Genomic DNA, 19,445 nt, shown 5'->3' with positions numbered 1-19,445 from the left:
CATTCATAAAACCAGGAAGGCAGCCTGCATTCTAATCAGAGAGGTGGCCTCCTGAGTGGTCCTCAGGGACACTGGTCCTGAAGGTGAGCTGCTTCTGTGCACACTTTGGGGTGCCGGATGGGGCTTGGTCTGCTCTAGTAGGTGTGTGTGTGTACAGGTCCAAGGTTGTGGTCCACAGACTGAGAGGGGCTGGCAGTTTCTCCTGATGGATGATCCTGCCGTTAGAGAGGTGAAGTGGACTGACTGGCTTAGGTTGAGACCTCACTGTTGACTGAACTCTGACTGGGCACACTGATGGCTGGTACCCAGCAGGGCTTCCTATGTGGAGGATACAAAGACAAATGCGTGCTCAGCCCGCTGGACTCTTGGTTGGCCTCTTGGCTGCACATGACTGCCTTTCTTTTGTATATGTGGTCTGGGGGGGCAGTTGTTGTCGATTCTGTGTCCACCTACTCAGTAGTCCCCTGGCAACAACCTCAGGCCAAGATTGGAGCCTTTAGGGTCTGCTCAGCACTCTGCAGTTTGCAAGTCACATTTAATTTCCGCACTTTCTAGCTATCTCCTTGGTAGGGATGAAGAGGAAATACCTTAATGTGCTTGCCCGGTGGGGAAACTGAGGCGTAGGACCTGCCCAAGGTCACTCAGAGGATGGAGAGTGGGCCCGCAGTCCAGGAACCTCAATCTCTGGGCCCCAGGGGTAGCCAATTATGTCAGGGCCTCTCTGGAGTAGATGGCACATCACTTCCTGAGCAAGGAGCAGCCAGGATCCTTCTCTGCTGGGTTTCGCAATGCCGCCTCCTCCCCACGTCTGACGTGGCCTTTTCAAAAACCCAAAATGAATGGAAGCACATTTTGTTTGGAGAATTTTGCTACACCCCTCACTAGGGCTGGTTGCAAAACCAGGCTTGGGGATTCCTGCTAATGTTGACAATGATAATAATAATAACAGCCGTTATCAGCAGCTGACAGTTAAAAAAAACAACTATCTGCTTGATAAAGCATCATTGACCATGTCCCAGAACTAAGCGTATGGCTCAGGGTCTGCTACTTAGTAATACCGACTCCAAGCCTCCTATATCTGCTTCAGCCTCTCCTACACCCCGTTCTTATTAGCCTCATTTTACAGGCGAGGAAACCAGACGGACATGGAGAACTTTTAAGTAATTGGATCAAGGCCACATAGATGGCAAAGCCCTGGTAGCAGGATTTGGATCTAAGTTAGCAGATTTAAAGTCTCACCTTAGCTCCATCGTCTGGGGATCCTAAAGTGTTCCTCTTGTCCACCAGCACATGATTTATGGGGATCAACTGCAGTAGGCTGAATCCTGGCTTTGGGGAACGTGACCATATCCACTGGAGATGGGTCCTCACCTGGTAGAGTTAAACAGCCTAAGGCATCCGTAGACTCCGAGGGTCATAGGTAGCAGCCAAGTCCCTCAGCCCTGTGATAGGCCTGGTCTGAGCTTTGACTGCCGTTCCTCCACCCCCGTTACATGGTGGTTACCAAAGGACACTGTGACCCACCCTTAAAACATCCTAGAGGTGTGAAGAGGTTATGTGGGTGGTAATAAGTGACCACCACTGCCAGCCCACTATGGGGAGCAGACAAGGTGTTTGGTTCCCAGGATCTTTTGCTGAAGAAGCAAGCTCCTTTGCTCTGAAACAGAGCAGCAAAACCCCTAGAGACCCGTCTCCAGGAGTGGTATTACACATGGTCAAAGGGATATTTGAGAAAGCCCAGGATGGGGTCAGAGTGCATCTGATGATACGAAAGAGGGGTGGAAACCCTAGCATATACATGGAGCAAGACCTGCTGGTACATATGTGAGTGCCTGCTGTGTACCCAGCATTGCACGGGACCTCAGACAGGATTAGGAGACCATACTGACTGGGAGGCACTGGGACACCATACATCCCAAGTTCTGGTCTTGGAGTATTGAACAGTTGGGTTCTCGGCTTAGGCATTTGTCTTTGTGTAGTGACAGGCTCCTGGTGGGTCTCGACATCTGTCGAGTGTGTGCTGTGTGTTTGAAGGAGTGTTAAGAAAGATGGTGGACTGCTTGATGTTCTGTTGCTGTGTTTCCTGACTCAGTGCCTGCACCTCTCTGAGTTCCATGGTCCCCATCGCTTTTATGGGGTGGGGGTGCCGTCTGAGTCTTTGCCAGCTCAGCGCTCTGTAACTTCAGGGGTGACCTGAGCTGGACTAACCTCCAGGTCTCAGGAGTCTGCTGGTGTGTTCTCACCCTGACAGCTGCCTGGCTTCCCCACTACCCTCTGTCCCCGAACCCCTGCAGAGTGAGGGAGCTTTTATTTCCACCTACTGTAGGCTGTCTGGGCGCTGTCATAGTGACATGGCCATGGACTGCAGAGCACAGCTTGGAAACGGGGATCAGGTTTGCTCAAAATGGGGGAAAGTTTCTTCCCACCACCCTGGCACCCCAGCTGCCTGCCTGCCTGCCTGCCTGCCTGCCTCCCCCGGCTGTTGCCAAGCCCAGCGTCCTTAGCTCTGCTAGAACTCCTGGAAGCTCGCTTGAGCTCTCTGGAGGCTCTGAGTGCCACAGCCTTGCTGGTCCCCAGGCTCCAGTGTCCTCCTTTGCTCAATAGCACAAACTATGTGGGGCTGGGCTCTGGGTTCTGCAGCGTTGCAATGACCCCTCTGGAGGCCGCTTATCTGGATGCAACCTGCCTTGGGTAGAGATGGCTTCTGGGCTCTCTGCCACCAGTGTTTTCTATGTGTGAAGTCCACATTGAGGGTGTGGAGTGCTGTGCTCATCCTTGTTTGTGAGCAAGGAAACTGGAGCTCGAGGGGAGGGACATTGAGCCAGCAGGTGGTGGGGGTAGGATTTGAACCTAGACATGCGCACCGGACAGTCCAGGCAGGAAGCTAGGGCCCCAGCCAGAAGCCACCTGGGGACCAAGCTTCTGTGTACTCTCTGGCCTCAGTTTCCTCTCTGTGTTTTGGGAGTTGAGAGTGGTGTGGAGTGCTGCTGTGATCACAAGTTAGGAGGTGTCTGCATCTCACACCTTGGCTTCTCAGAGACTTGCTGCTTTTGGGCTGTGAGGGATTCCTAGAGGACTGGCCCCTTGTGAGACCTCCTAGGGACTGTGTGGGAATGGCTGGAGGAAGGCAGCTCTGGGTAGCCCCAGAGGCCCTGCTCAGCCCTGGACCCAGACTATTTCTGCCTGTATGTGGGTTTCATCTGGCCTTCCAGGCACTCAGAGAGTGTAGTATGTAGGGTCCTACAGTTGCCCAACTGCCCCTGTTGGATGTCATGTGTGCAGTGTGCTTGTATGTGTAATGCGTACATGCATGTGTATGTGTGTGTGGCAGGCATATTGGAGGTATATGTGGGACATGTATGCTATGTGGTATGTGGAGAGGTACATGTGGCGGTTTGAATGTATGTGTCTGTGGCATGTGGTGGTATGTATGTCTGGGGAGTGAGGAGATATATGTGACATGTGTAAGGTGTGTAAGGAGGTAAATGTAGTACGGATGTATGGTGTGTGTGTGTGTGTGACATATGGGGAGGTGCATGGGATACATGTTTGTGGTGTGCAGATGTGTTGTATGTGGGAAAATGTATTTATGTGTGGTGTGTGTGAGGTGGGAAAAGACATATGTATTTTGTATGTATGGTGTGTGGGGGGGTGGGGGGTGTATATGGTATGGGGTATACATGGTGTGTGTAGGTATCCACATGGTATATTGGGCCGTATCTGTGACATTGGGAGAAAGTGTGCCGGCATGTGGGGGATATATGTGTGTCAGGTGTGTATGAGAGACACTGACCCGACTCTGGCCAGGCCTTTTGTGTATTGTTGAATCATTCTGACACTGGGACAGAGATATGTAGACATTGTCATCCCTTGGGGCTTACCTCCTCTACTTCCTTTTCTCATTCCTGAGTATTCATTCAGAAAACACATGTCAAGTGCCTGCTCCGTGCTGGGCAGACACAGTGAACAAGTGGCTGGTCCCTGCCCTGCGAAGCCGTGATCCTCTTGGGAGGCCTGCAGTCGTTACATAACCTTCCGGATGAATATAAACTGAAGGCAGTGACAGGCGCGCTGCCACGCAGAACACCATAGTTAGTGTTGGGCATCAGGGTGGACTGTCCCCCAGGAAGTACCTGAGACTGGGAAAGCTGGTCCAGAGCCCTGAGGTAGGGGCAGCATGGAAGCCAAGATGGCAGGCGAGAGAGAGAGCAAGCAGGGACTTGGTATGAGTTAGAGTCAGGCTGGCCACATGGTCTTACTGGCTACAGAAGACTGCTGGCATGTGAAGAAACTGAGGTACAAGGAAGCGAAGCCGCCTAGGCAGGACTGGCAGCTTGGTGGGATGGGGATGGGGTGTAGTCTGCTGACGGAACCCTTGTCCATCGCCCTGTCTGCTCCAGGACACTTGAGTGGGTCTTTTAAAGTGCCACAGAGACCTGGGGAGCAGCAGGACTCCCTCCAGCTTCTGTGCACCCCTTTCCAGCCTGCAGCCTCTCCTGGGTACATGCTTCTCAATGAAAGAAATCAGGGAGCCACAGATGACTCCTGAGCAGGGCAGGCCCACAGTGCTCCCCTGGCCAGCAACTGCCAGGTTTCCCGGCACTGGCATGGAAGGTTGGCTGCCTGCCCACCTGCCGGTGACAAGACCAACGCTGGCCAACCTCTGCTGACCCAGTCTGCACTCCCTCCACTGATACTGGCCAGGGCAGGGGCACAAGCAGTAGGCATCCTGGGAGCTGTCACCATGGCCCACTGGGACCCAAAGTTTCCGGGAAGCATTTGCAAAGCCGGGCTTGATAAATGGCAAAGCTATTCCCAGAGGTTGGCAGAGAGGCAGCCTTCTCTCTGGATCCCTAATGGGAGGCCTGGGGTTCAAAGAGAAACCTGGGCTCCTCCTGCAGCCCATGGCAGCCATAATACTCTGTAGACTTTCATTGGGTCTGTTTCCATATCTCACACTCAGGTAATGTGTCTGATGGATAAACACACCCAGCTGTTCTACCACAGTGGGCCCACAGCCCTCAGTGTGACAGTTGGCATGCTCTGTCACCTGTCTCTTGGAGCCACTCTTCTGCAGCTCCACAAGAGGACAAGGGTATTTATAATATTCGGTGTCCTCTGGCCTCCCAGCTCCTGCCTCTACTGTCCCCTTAGTCTGTACCATGTCTGTCCTCATGAGTCCCTGCACCCCACAGAGGTGTAGCCTAGGGGGGTCTTTGGGCATGCAGGAGCCCTTCCAATCTGATGGCAACAGTCTCAGCACCAGCAGGCATCCAGCCAGGAGTGGTGCCCAGGCACTGTGGAGCCTAGCAGTGTGCGCAGATGCAGAGCAGGGGAGAGGTGGAACGTGGCTGCCTTAGTAGGTATAGCGCAGCGAGGCCAGTGCCACAGATCTAGCCGTGCCAGTGTGTCCTTTGTAACCCTTTGTGTTCTTCCTTATGCTTTGGGAACAGCGTCCTCATCTGTCACAGTGGGCTGGTCTCTGTCAAGTGGGCCTAGAGTTCAGTGTCTTCTTTCCAACCGGGGAGAAGCCAGAGTCTCAAGGTCTGTTTCCAGAAGCAAAATATGTTTCTTCTCCCTTCCTCTTCTTTTTCTTGATTCCTTGAGTTTGTGTCTTGCCATGTGTCCCAGCCTGGCCTTGAACTTGTTGTTTAACTCGGGCTGGCCTGGAGCCCGAGGTCCTCTTGCCTCAGCCTTCTGGATCTGAGATTACTGGCTTGTGCGTCCATACCTGGCTTCGTTTCTTGTTCCTGTCCTTTGAGTCCTGTCTGTCCCTGCAGCTGCTATACACTCTCTGAGACAAACTCCCACTTACGGTAAGGACTGCGCCAAGGATTGTTGTAGGCCTGGGGGACATTCATCTTCAGCCCCAAAAGGTGACAGTGAGGACCATATGAAGACGGACACAGGGCACCTGTAGCTTGGTGCCGGTGTACTGTAGTCTCCGAGGGTCAGATCTGTCTATGTGTCTGTCTTTCCACCATTACAAGGAGCATCCCAGGACCAATGACGTGGGCAACATTATTCCTATGGTGGAACAGGGGTCCTGGAAGTAGGACCTGTCTTCTTCTAGGTCCAGGACTCAATGCCCCCCCTTGAGGAGCTGATTCCCCATCTATCCATCCATCCATCCACCCACTCATTCATTCATTCATTCATTCATTCATTCATTCATTCATTCTCTTCTTCATTTGCTACCTATTGCTATGGAACAGGACTCTGTATCTGGTAGCTAGCTGAAAGCTAAGTTACATAGGTGTCCTCCTACCCAGGACACCTCCAGGAGCTATCTAAGGGACTCAGTGAAGACCAACTTGGCCAGGCCAAGAGGTGGCACGGCACCTGGGTCAGGGTGTGGCATTGAATGACTCTTGAATGACTCTGGGAAGGGAAGAACAGTGTCCTTTCAGGAGGGGAAACAGGGCAAAGTGAAAAGGCACTCCTGGGTCACTCAGCAGCTGCTGGGGTAGTGTGGTTGGAGCTCAGCCCGTTTAGCCTCAGAATCTAGCCCTGCCCCACCCAGGCTGAGAGTGGGTCAGGACATGGAGGCTGGCTGGGGAGACTGTGGGTACCATCAGTCCCTCATAATAACCTCACCTCCTCAGCGTCATCAAACAAGAGTGGCTGTTTCCCGGAGGCCCGGCCCACGGTTCTTGGGGCTGAGCATCTACCCCTTCTGTTCATTTTTCTTTCTCTACTTAAAACAAGTGACCTTGGTCAGATGACAGGAACAACTCTGTGCCTCAGTTTCTCCTTTTGTACTCAGAAGAGTGTCGGTGGCACTGCCTCTCTTAAGGCTTGATTCATGGGTGAAGTGGGGTTCCAAATACCAACGAGGTGTCTAGAACAGAGCCTGGTGCGTAACGGGCACCCGAGAAATGGCTGGTATGCTCCAGTTCTTGCAGAAGGCCCTGGACCTCCCTGAGAGACCAGCCTGAGAAAGAGGACCAAAGAGTGAGCACACTGTAGAGTGCCAGCACTGAGAGAGCTAAACGGCAAAGTGGAGGCAGGGTCCGGTCACAAGATCCATGACTACATCCAGCACTCTGTGGAGGGGGACAGTCGACAGTCGCTGTAAGAGCTTCAGGGAGTAAAAGAGAATTCTTGGAACCACCAGGGTCCCTATCACGCCTAGAACAGAATGCTTGTACCTCACCACCCCCCAGGCCTCTCTGGGACCCTGCTAGAGTCCTTCTCTCCTTGGAACCCTCTTTTTTTGGCTGGCCTGGTTTCTGCATGGCCCACATTCTGGGTGGCAGCTTTGGGTGAGAGGGTAGGTTGTGAGTCTTTGCTTGGAGAGTTGCCGTCAGGTCCAGCCCTGACCTTGGGCCCTGGGGGCACTTCCCCCTGCCGGGAGATGCAGCTGTAAGTGGTGGTCCATCTCTCCCAGCACCCAGACCTACCAGAAGCCCCCTACTCCATCTGGACGCCCTGCATTGAGGAGCAGATGTATTCAGGCCACTGTACAGATTCTGTGTCAGCTGTGCTTGTCACTGGGGAGGCAGGGCTGTGAGCAGCCACACCTGGTACAGTATCCCAGCCCTTCCTGAGCTGTTAGCGAGGCTGTTGAGTGATTGAGGGGACACAGGTGATAGCAATGTGAGGTGGACAGGGGGTGTCCTCTGCTGAGGGTGGGGTGTCTCTTTCTTTCTCCTTGTCCCATAAGGCATCATCTCCCTGACCCCTTCATATTTAGGTCACACACAAATCCAACTACTTGCTTCCTGCCTGTGCTCCACCTCTGAGCTCCCCTGGTCGCTGCTACTTCTCAGAACCCAAGCACTCTCCTCCCTTGTGAGGGTTCTTGGCTACTCTGGACCAAATGCTAGAGACGTGAGGGTGAAGGCCTCCAAGCTGGTCAAATCTTAGTCCAGGAGAAGACTGGCAGACTTCTGAGATAATCCAGGATACCTGTTGATGTAGAGGAATGTCCTGGAAAGGGTACCATGGTGTGGTGGTGATCCAGGCCAATATTCTAGAGCAGTGTTCTGTGCTGAATCTTGGGAGTTAAGCTGAGTGAGTCAACACCTGGAGACATCAGCCCTCCTGGCCAAGAGGACAGCAGGTGTGAAGACTCACAGTAGAGGGAGAACCTGGCTGCTTGTAGACGCTGAGAACCAGAAGGCAAGCAGACTAAGTCTTTTTGAACCACAAATACCAGGCTGAGGGGCTGGGCCACCTCACCAAGCTGTGAGGAGCTGCGGGTGAGTTTCCAGCATGGCTGTGGCTGGATCAGGTGCGAGCATGGCTGGGTGATGGTCACTGCTTCCCCCTGCTGCTCTGCAGGCTGCCCAGGCTTCCATAGCAGATGCACAGGGCCAGGCTAGCCAGCTGGGAATCAGAAATAGCATGCACGTGCTCGGCGTGCTCCCCCTCCTCAGCGCCTTTCAGCTGTGCCTGCCCGAGTCAAGGACGGCTCAGTGCTTGCGGGCCCAGTGACCTTCTCCCTCCCATTTATTAATATACCACCCGCTGGGCCTTAGGTAGTGTGGAGAGCGTGAAGGGTGGGCCAACAGAGAAGCGCTGAGGCTCAAAATTCCACCCGGCTACCAGAGAGATGGCCAAGATGGATGGAGATAGTGTACCCACTCTGCTTGCCCCCCGCCTCGCCACCATTCATTGGTAGCAGCCTTCTAGATGTTTCTATATCAGTCTGGCCTGGCAGGTATACTTATTCTTGAGTCACCCATCCTGTGCCAGGCTCTGTGGAGAGAGTCCTGTTGCCAGGAAATAGAGGACGTGGTGAGGCTGGGTGAGTGTCGGGAGAAAGTGTATGGTGGTGGTATGCAGCCTTGGGTTTGGGGGTTTACATGAGGGCTCCGGACTTACTACCGACTTCAGACAAGTTTCCTCAGTTCCCTGCATCTCCGTGTGAAGAGCTCAGCGGCAGTCCCCATTTGGAAGACCATTATGAAGGAAGTGCTTGGGGTGGTGCTGAGCCCTCAGCGGGTGCCCACAAATGGTGTGGCAGATGATATTGGCGTTCTTTGTGGGTGAAGTGCAGACGTGCAAGTGATTTTATATAAAATGGGACCACATTAGTTCAGTTTTCCTGTACCAGCCTTTGGCACCATGTGGATGCTGTTTCTCAGTCAGAGGCTCAATTGGACTTGCGAGTTGAGATAGTTTGTGTCTTGTTTGTACTGATCCCCAGTGTCCTGTGCAGTGAGACGTGACTGCCACACCCAGCTCTCGAAGAAGCCCCAGCCCTCTAAGCACCCAGGATTCTCTCTAGACCTTGCAAGAGGAATGCTCCTTTTGTCTGGCTGCCTTTTCTTAGCTTCTGTCAGGAAGCTTCCACATTGCTGTATGAACGATAGCACATTGAGTGGGCGTCCCCGCTTTGTGTGTGTCCACCGCTGTTGACAGGCTGTTGGGTCACTTCCAGGTGTTGACTGTGGACAGTGTTCCTTTGAACTTTCCTCCAAATGCCTTTTAGTAAGGTGCAGAGTTGTTTATGGCGAGTGTCCAGCCAGGGCTGGGCTTCCCCCTCGCAGATGAGCACGCCCAGCTTTGGTAGGTCTGGCCACACAGTCTTCCCAAGAGCTTGTGCTGATAAAGTCCCGCCTGCAAGTGACTTCAGCACCTCCACAACCTCACCAACTCCAGGTCTCTCCCCTCATCTACAGTTACTCTGTAAGTAAACAAATAAAGTTTTAATAGGTTAATTAACTCAGTGCATTGACAGATAAAAGAATAAAAAATTTAAAGAAACCAATAAAATAAACATTACTAATAAAGCAATGATCGTAAAGACACCCTCCAGTAGGTAAATGGATAAACAAACTGTGGTATGTCTACATATTGGAATATTATTTGGTAGTAAAAAAATTTAAAAAAAGTTACCAAACTGTAAAAGGGGTGGGGTGGGGATAACCTGTAACACAATCATTGCTACATGAAAGAAAATAATCTGAAAAAAATTGTAAACCTGTGACCATGCTATCATCTGTAACTTTTGGGAAAGGATAAGAATTTTAGAGACAAGGAAAGATTAGTGGTTGTGGTTGCTAGAGATGGGGAGACGGGAGGAGGAGGAGGATGGGAGGAAGCCCAGGTATTCTGGGATGAGAACAGTGTAGCTATATTCTGGGTGATATTGTAGTGGAGGGGGCCTATGCTGCTACACGGGTGTTAAAACCCAGGGGATGTGCAGCTCAGAGGGCGTGGCCGATGCCAAGGACTGTGAACGTGGGCTGGTCAGCTGTAACAGCTACTGTGCTGGCTCAGGGTTCTGAATGGGAGCAACTGTCAGAACCGGGGGTGACTGTCAGAGATGCCAGGGTGTGAAACCTGTGCTTTCTGCTCAGCTCTTCTGTAAACGCTAAAGTTCTCCACCCCTTTTACAGTTACCAAACTGTAACCAAAATGGTAACTTTGCTTATTTAAAGACAGATAAAATGTTAGGAATAATAAAAATGAAAAAGACAAAACCAAAATTCAGTAGCAGTGCCTGGTGTGACTTGGGGCACAGGGTTCCTGAAGGCCCATCCCTGTGGAGATTTCTCTTTTTAAATTGATTTAAACATTCTATTTATTTGATTTTATTGTGTGTGTCTGTGTGTGTGCACATGCCACAGCATGCATGTGGGGATCAGATGACAACTTACAGAAATAGATTCTCTCCTTCCACCATGGGACTCGAACTCATGTTGTCAGGCTTGCTGGCAAACACCTTTACTTGTTGAGCCACCTTACCTGCCCAAGATTTTCCTCTTCCCTCTCACTCCTGTTCCCTCCTGCTGTCTGTGGTAGAAACACATCCCTCTTACTAAGCATGGCTTTTGGCGCCTCCAGGGGGAGGCGATTTAATCCTGTGATGGAGTAGGAGCTGTTGTGTTTGGGAACAGACCTGGAGATTGATAATGCGACAGAGTCGTGGGCTCTGGGCTCTCCGCGTCACGTCCGAGCAGACGTGATTTAGAAAGGCATCACCCTGCCGTGTGTCAGCATCTCAGTATGGTTATCTCCAAACGGCGGCATGAGGCTTGCTGCATTCTGGAAATAAATGATTATGGATGTGTGAACAGATGAGTCTTAAAATTTTCCAGACAATTTTAGAACCTTTAAATTAAAAGAGCCTATGAAGGTGTATGCCAGTTTAATCTTTATTCCTAGTGTAACCTTGATTTATATCTCTTTAAAAAAAACAGTTTATGTTGAGGTATAATTGATGTATAATAAACCATACACACAGACACCCACCAACGACTAAAGTCTCCTTGTCCCTGTGTGATCTTCCCTCGTCCCCTCCTCACCTTTGCTCCCCCTTCTCCCACCTGTTCCTCCCATTCCCCAAGCAAGGATCTGTTAATGTTTCCTAGCTTTCTATAGAAATGGAATGATACACTATTGTTCCCTCTTTGTCAGCCAGCCTTCTCTTGAGGTTCTTGACTAGAGTCTTACTTACATAGCAGCATCCACTAGACCTTATAGCCATTGTATGGGTGTGACAGCATTTATTTATTGATGGGCATCTGGGTTTGTTTCTGGCATGAGATGATTACAAAGCTTCTTATGGACAATTATGGCTAAGTCTTCCTGTGAATCTATGCTTCATTTCTCTTAGGTAGATGCTGAGAAAAGTGGCTAGACAATATGTCAGGTATGTGCTTAGCCTTTTAAGAAACTACCAAATTTTTCTAGAGTAAGGTCACCATTTTCATTCCAGTTCCTTCTCACCCCCTCAACACTGGGTTAGGTTGATATGCTGAGCCTTCTGGCTTGAGGCATTCTGTGGGTGCAGAACCTCACCACACCATCAACTCTCAGTTCCTTAAGGACCAGTGGCATGGAGCATCTTTTCATATACTAAGTGTCTTCTTAGTTTAAATCTCTTCTCTTTGACTTTTTTTCTTATGGAGACTTGAGTGCTCTTTCTGTAGTCTGGATACAAGTCTTATGAAAGATATGTGAACACCATGTTTTTCCCAGTTTGTGACCTGTCTGATCATTTCTGTAAGTGTGTCTTCAAGGAGTTGGTTTTCATTTCAATGGAGCCCAACTTACCCATTCTCTGACAAATTGTATCCAGTGTCGAATCTAAGAACCTTTGTCTAACCCAAGATTATCATGGAGTCCTCTTCAAGGATTTTTGTTTGGCTGGTTAGTTTTGTTGGTGATGTTTTAGAGCTTTTATTAATTTTAAAATCAGTTTCATTTAAGCATATGGATATTTTGTCTGTGTATGCCTGTGCACTGCATGTATGCTTGATACTCAGAGGTCAGAGAGGGCATCAGATCCCCTGGGATTGGAGTTATAGATGGTTATGGGCTACCATGTGGGTGCTGGAAACAGAAGCCCGGTCTTCTGGAAGAGCAGCCAGTGCTCTTGCTCTTAACCACTGAGCCATCTCTCTGGCCCAGTTTTAGAGGTTTAGATTTCATAACTGTGGTCCGTATTTTAACTGTTTTGTGTAACGTGTAAGTCTAGTTGAATTTTCATGTGTTACATAGAAATATACCTTCAATCTAGTGTTTGAAAGGTCTCCTGGGGATGGTGAGATGGCTCAGAGGATAAAGAAGCCTCCAAGGCTGACCACCTGAGCTCAACCCTGGGACTCACATGGTGGAAGGAGAGAACCGACTCCCACATGTGCACTCCGGCACACAGTGTGCATGTGTAAAGTAAATAAACATATGGTTCTTGTTATTGTTTAAGATGCTCCACTGACTCCACTGTATCCTCTGTGAACTCTCCTGGCTCTACTGTGTTCTTTTGTCAAAGATGAGATACTCAGGGGCTGATGATCTAACTGAGGGGACCTGGGTTGAGGTACCAGGCTTTTGGTTAAATCCCCAGCAAAACAAATACAGACAAAACAAAACAGTTGGGGAAGGAAAGAGAGGGGGGTGGACACAGACAAACAGAGAGAGACAGACTGAGATTGATTGATTGACTTAAAAATCAGTTGTTTACAGATGGAGGGCTTACCTAGCCGGCATGAAGCCCTAAATTGAATCTCCAAGTACTACATAAACCAACCATGGTTTTGCAAGACTTAATCCCCAACACTAAGGAGGTGGAGGCAAGAGGATCAGAAGTTGAAAGTCCTGGGTTCCACAGCTGGCTCACCAGTCCAGAGAGCATGCTGTTCTTGCAGAGAACCCAGAGTTGGCTCACAGCTGCCTGTAACTCTTGCTCCAGGGGATCTGATGACCTCTTGTGGCTGACACAGGCAAGTGCACACATGTGCTCATATATAAACATACAAGTATGCATACATTTTTTTTTTAAATTTCAAGGTCAGCTAGGTGTGGTGGCACACACCTTTAACCCCAGCACTCAAGAGGCAGAGGCAGGCAGATCTTGAGTTTGAGGCCAGCTTGATCTACAAAATGAGGATAGCCAGGGTTATTATGCAGAGAAACCAAAAAGGAAAAAAAAAAAAAGGTCAAGATAATCCTCAACTGCATAGAAAGTTTGAGGCCTGCCTGGGCTACATGAGACCCTAACTGGAAAAAAAATCAACTATTCATGTGTGTGTGAGTCTATTTCTAGCCTCTGTTATATTCCATTGGTCTGTCTTCTATGATGGTCTTGTGCTGTTTGGACGTTGGGCCCTCCAACTTCGCTGTTTGTTGCCTGGGTTGCTTTGGCCCTGTGTGTCCTTTGCATTTCTGTGTGAGTTTGAGAATTAGTTTATCAGTTTCTGCAAAAGTCTCTGCTGAGATTATGGTTGGGGTTGACTTGACTCTTTGAATCTATTTGAGGAGAATGCGCATCTAAGCAATTCAGAAAAGATTTTTAGAATTTATTTTTATTTTATGTGTGTATTTGATCTGCATGTTATTCTATGCATTGCATGTGTGTCTGGTGTCCTCAGAGGCCAGAAGAGGGAATCAAAGCCCCTGAAACTAGAATTATGGACAGTTGTGGGCTGACATGTAGGTGCTGGGAACTGAGACCAAGTCCAAGATTGCTGTAAACCCCTGACCCATCTGTCTAACCCAAACTGCATTTTTAAACTACTGGGCAATATTTCCCAGATTTTATTCAGATTTTATTTCATGTACTTAGTCGGTGAGAAGGACTTTTCTATTGTTCTGCAAATCCACTCCTTTGCTCTTCGTCTTCCTATTTTGATGGGACTCTGGGTGGCATTTAGAGTTGTTTATTTTAGACAGTTCACAGCCAGTATAGCAACGACATAAGTGTTTGAGGTCTGCACTTGAGTCGCACTATACCAATGAACTCACTGGCTCTTGTAGCTTTTTGTGTATGCGAAGCACATTACCCTTCCTCTAAGGGTGAACATGTTGTCTGCAAGCCTCTTGCTTCCAGCTCTGAATGTCTTTTCATTCATTTTCTTGCTTGATTGCTCTGGCTAGAACTTCCAAAGTGTCCTGAGCAGGAGAGATGAAAGTGACCAGCTTTTCCTTGTTTCCTGTCTTAGAGGAAGAGCCCACTCTTCACCATTCACTAGGACGGTGGCTAAGTTTTGACATATGCTTTTTAAAAGATTTTTCTGTTACTGGGCTGGAGAGATGGCTTAGTGGTTAAGAGCACCTATGTTCTTGTGAAAGACCTGGGTTTGGTTCCCAGCACCCACATGGTGGCTCACAGGTGTCCATAATTCCATTTCCAGAGGGGATCTGATGCCCTCTTCAGGGTTGCTCCTGGTTCTAGGTACATGCATGGTGAACAGACATACATGCAAGCAAAATGTGCATACTGGTAAAATTTAAGAAATAAATAGTTCCCAGGAGCCTGTTACTAGCATTCTAGCAAATTTGAGGTCAGCCTGGTCTACAAAGTAACTTCTAACCAAGGCTACATAGTAAGGGTCTGTCTTTAAAAATGAATAGCTGGGTGATGATGGTGGTTGTGCACACCTTTGATCCCCTCACTTGGGAGGCAGAGGCAGGCAGATCTCTGTGAGTTTGAGTCCAACCTGGTCTACAGAGCCCAGGACAGTCAGGGCTGTGCAGAGACTCAATGTGTCTCAATGAATTAATAAATAAATAAAACAGAGTTTTGTATGTTTGTTGTTGGTTTTTTTTTTTTAATTTCTTTTTTTATTGGATATTTTATTTACGTTTCAGATGTTATCCTCTTTCCCCATTTCCCCCCACCAAGAAATCCCCTATCACATCCCCCTTCCTCCTGCTTCTATGAGGATGTGCCCCCACCCACCCACTCCTACCTCCTTACCCTCAAATTCCTCTACACTGGGGCATCCAGTTGGTTTTGTTTTTATGAGATGGGATCTCATTCTGTAGTCCAGTATAGCCTCAAACTCCCACTGACCCCTCCCATTTCATCCCTCTCTCCCCAGTTCTGGGGTTACAGGCAAAGGCACCCACACTCGGCTTGGTAGGTTCTTTCCTGTGTGGAGCCATTCTTTTCTGAGTCTGGGAAGATTCTCTAAGTTGTGAATCCTGTTGGAGCTTATCGAAGGCATTTTCCATGTCTATTGAGATAGTCATATGGTTTTTCCCTTGGAGTCAGACCATACCTTTCATTGGTTGATCCTCAAGTGTGGAACCAACCCTGCAATCTTCCCGGGAATCTTGTTTGATCAAGATGCTATTCTTTCCTAAACAGTTGAGCTGGATTTACTGAAACTTTGGAACTTTGGCATCCATGTTCATGGAGGATGCTGCTCTATTTTTACTTTTTTATTTTTGTAGCTTCGAGGTCTGATCATTTATTTGTTACTCTTAAAGACTTACTTTCGACTGGACTTAGAAGCAGAAGCTCTCGGCGAGGACAGCCTACGTCTCCTGGCAATCTGTTCCTGTTGCTTTTCTTTAGCTTCCTTCATTCTCTTGGCCAAAAGTTTAGCATATTCTGCAGCCTCCTCGTGTTTCATAGTGTGTTGTTTCTTCAGAGCAGTACGTTCACGTTGGTGTCTCAGGACGCGTGGAGTAGCAAGGTGCTAAGCCTTGTGTGCTTCCCTCCTGGGCTTCTTACATCTTTAAGGGATTTCAGACAGTATCAGCAGACACATCTTCTTTAGAGAGATTGAAAAGCTTCTGGATTCTGTTAACTCTTTTAGGCCCCAACCATGGAGGCCCAGCAGCGTCTGTCAGCCCAGAAATGTCCTTCTCTCCTTTCCTCACAATAACTAAGTTGGGAACACTCAGATTGGCATCCACAGTGCATCCATGAACAGACTTGTGCTTCTTCTCTCCGATTCCTCTGAGCTATAACAGGAATGCCCCTCACCCAACAGCAGGCATACTGTACTGTGGGTCAAGACGCCATGCTCATGGGAAATCCTTGTTTGTTGTTTCTGTCACTCTATCTTATGTGTTCATAGGAGCACATCCCCTTTGTGCTCCTCACCCAGAGCTCTGGCAGCTACTTCTGTGGCTTTCTCGGAGAAAGTAAGAGTCTGCATCCATTGTCCACTTCTATGAGTATGTGGTGGCCAGTGGCTGGGAAGGAGATACTCAGCTTTATCTTGTTACTGACAACCAACATAAAAAAAAAAATCCAGAAGATATTGATCTTAATTTCCATAGATTGTGTTGGGTTTTTTTTTCCAGTTTGAATATTGGGGCACCTTTAAATGAGAATGATAGAAGTGTTGCCTTCTCTTTAATCTTTTTCATAAAAAGACGTATTTACTTTTAGTTTATGTGTATGGGTGGCTTTGCTTGCATGCATGTTTTTGTCTATGCATCATGTATGTGCAGTGCACATAGAGATAAAAAGAAGGTGTTGGCTCCCCCAGAGATGAAGTTATAGTTAGCTGTGAGCTGCCATGTAGGTGCTGGGAACTGAGCCTAGGTCCTCTTCGAGAGCAGTCAGTGTTCCTGACAACTGAGCCTTTCTCCAGCCCCCCTTTAATCATTTAGAAAAAAGTAGTGTCCCCTCCAGCAGTTGAGATTGAGTGAGCTACGAAAGCTCTTTGTGGAGAGGGTTTTTTATGTTTTTGGTTTGTTTGTTGAATTTATTTATATGCTTTTTTTCCTAGCACTAATGTATCTCTCATTTTTAAAATTCAAATATTTCAGTTGAGCCCTAAGATTGTTCATATGTATGAAGTATTGTGTGAAGTTTCACTGTGTGTCCACTGGGCTGCATTCAGGTCAGGACAAGTGTCTTTCTCTTTACACACAGGTCTTTTTGTAGAGTATTCCACCTCCTTCCTGACCTTTAAAAATATGCATGACTGTGACTCTAGACAGCAGAACACCAGTTTACCATAGAACCAACTCCATCCTTCCCCAAAATAGACAAACAATTGTGTCCTTAACAAATCTAAGGTGACTGAGCTTATTGGCTTACAGGAGCCTTGGTTGAGGTACCTTTCAAGCACTGTATCCTGCTGAGGTCAGCTAGGTGTGGCTCACACCTGTAATCCCAGCACTTGGAAGGCAGAGGCAGGTGGATTTCTGTGAGTTTGAGGACTGCCTGGTCCAGAGTGAGTTCCAGGACAGGCAGAGTTCCAAGGCTATGCAGAGACTCTGTAGCAAACAAAGAAACAATAACAACAAAAAAGGGGTTAAAAAAGAGAACTGTATCCTGCTCATTCCTTTTGAAATGTATCAGCATAAAGTTGTTTATAATATTACTTTGTTGTCATTATTTTTGGTGTGTGAGATGTGTGCGTGCCTGCAGTGCAGGGACACGTGTTGTGTGCATGTGGAGGTCAGAGGGCAGCCTTAGATGTGGGTCCTCGATTTTACCCCTGACGTGTCCTCTACCCTGTAGGGGTCTGTGACCTACCCAAGACTCCACCTCCTGATGCTTGCAGGAGTGCTAGGGTCACAGATGCTGGAATGGCTCTGCAGTCTGGAGTTACCCATCTCCCCAGGCCTTGTTAAATAATAGAATATTGCATTTGTTTGCTTAGTGTGTGTGTGCACATGTGTGGGGGTCAGTGGACCTGAGGATTGAATACAGGGTGTCCTGCTCATCTGTAGTGAGGGGCAGCAGCAAGATGGGGATTGGAGGTGGCAAGTGGGGAGTTGCCATATTTAACAATGTATCGAGAGAACTTACATTAGCGGAGAATAATATAAAGCACGCCTGTAAACCCAGCATTGGGTAGGCAGAGGCACCAGGATCATTGTAAGTTTGAGGCCAGCTTGGTCTACATAGTGAGTTTCAAATCAATCAAGGCTCCACAGCAAGACTCTGTCAAAACCACAAAGAGCTAGTGAGAGATTGATTTGCATGTCACATGTGTTCCTTACTTTCCTTATTACTGTGAAATAATTTCCTTATTTCTGTCGCTTGACCAAAGCAATCGAGGAGGAGAGAGGTTCGATTGAGTTACTCCGTTGCCCATGGTGTGGACCAGGGGCTCGACTTCGTGGTTGTGCATGTGAATACTAAGCTGTGCTGGTACCTTTTGCCAAAATCCCTCTCTCCTATTGAATGGCCTTGGCACCTTCTTTGAAAATTGATTAATCATAAATGTGAGGTTTGTTGTCTTCTCCTAGACTCTGAATTTTATTGCATTGATCGTCTTACCAACAGAGCCGCATGCGCTCGGTCCCCATAGCTCTGCAGTAAGCGGTCAGCTTTATTATCCCCTTAATATCTGTAGAGTTTGTAGGATGTTGCCTGCTTCACTCCTGGTATTGGCAATTTGTGTTTAATCTCTTTCTCTTTCTCATTTTTAATTTCCCCCATCAGTCTGGGTATGTTTTAATGAATTTTATTGATCTTTTTGAAGGACCATCTTTTGCTGCTGATTTTTCTCGATCGCTTTTATATTTTCTCTTTTATTGATTACGATTCTGGTGTCGGTTATTTCCTTTCTTTTACTTAGTTCAAATTTAATTTGTTTTTTTTTCCTAATATTTGAAGGGGACAGCTAGAGTTGCTGAGTTTTAAGTGGTTTTATTTTCATACACTTGGGCGTTTTGTGCTGTAAAGCTTCCCCTAAGTGTCACTTGGACATTCCACAGGCAGAAAACTGTATTTTTAAATTATGCATACATGTTTTCTGTGTGAGGAGCTGCAGTTATGGGCAGTCCTGAGCGACCTGCTGAGGAGGCTGGGGACCAAGCTTTGGTCATTGCTAGAACTGCAGTCATAACCACTGAGCCACCAGCCCTGTCCCACACTTTCGACCTGTGTTTTCATTTTTATTCGGTTCAAGTAACTTGGCATTTCCCTTCTGGTTTCCTGTTTGTCCCCTGAAGTGACTTAGCAGTATAGTATTTAATCCCCAAAGATTTGAGAATTTCCAGGGATCTTTCTGTAGTAGCTTTTAGTTTAATTCTGCTATGATCAGATGGTGTATTGTGTGACTTGAATCTTTAAAAATATATTAAGACTTGTTTAATAGCACAGAATATGGCCTATTTCTGCAAATGTTCCACGAAAAGAATTTTCAGTCAGCTGTTAGTGAACAGAGTGTTCTAGGAATATATCACTTAGGCCAAGGTAGTTGAGAGCACGCTTAAAGTCTTCTTTGCCTTTCTTTATTCTCCGTATGCTCACTTTATTAATTACTACAAGAAAGATAGAGAAATGTGCA

At 48.0% G+C, this 19,445-nt stretch overlaps 1 pseudogene; it reads right to left on the bottom strand.

The window, feature by feature from the left end:
* Positions 1-15,671: 15,671 nt before the first annotated feature.
* On the bottom strand, positions 15,672-16,468 carry LOC114627465 (annotated as a pseudogene).
* Positions 16,469-19,445: the final 2,977 nt, after the last annotated feature.

The sequence above is a fragment of the Grammomys surdaster genome, unplaced genomic scaffold, assembly GCF_004785775.1.
Source record: "Grammomys surdaster isolate TR1022 unplaced genomic scaffold, NIH_TR_1.0 254, whole genome shotgun sequence".
NCBI classification, from domain to species: domain Eukaryota; kingdom Metazoa; phylum Chordata; class Mammalia; order Rodentia; family Muridae; genus Grammomys; species Grammomys surdaster.
The sequence above is the reverse complement of the archived record's forward strand: the minus strand, read 5'-3'. Positions and strand labels throughout refer to the sequence as shown.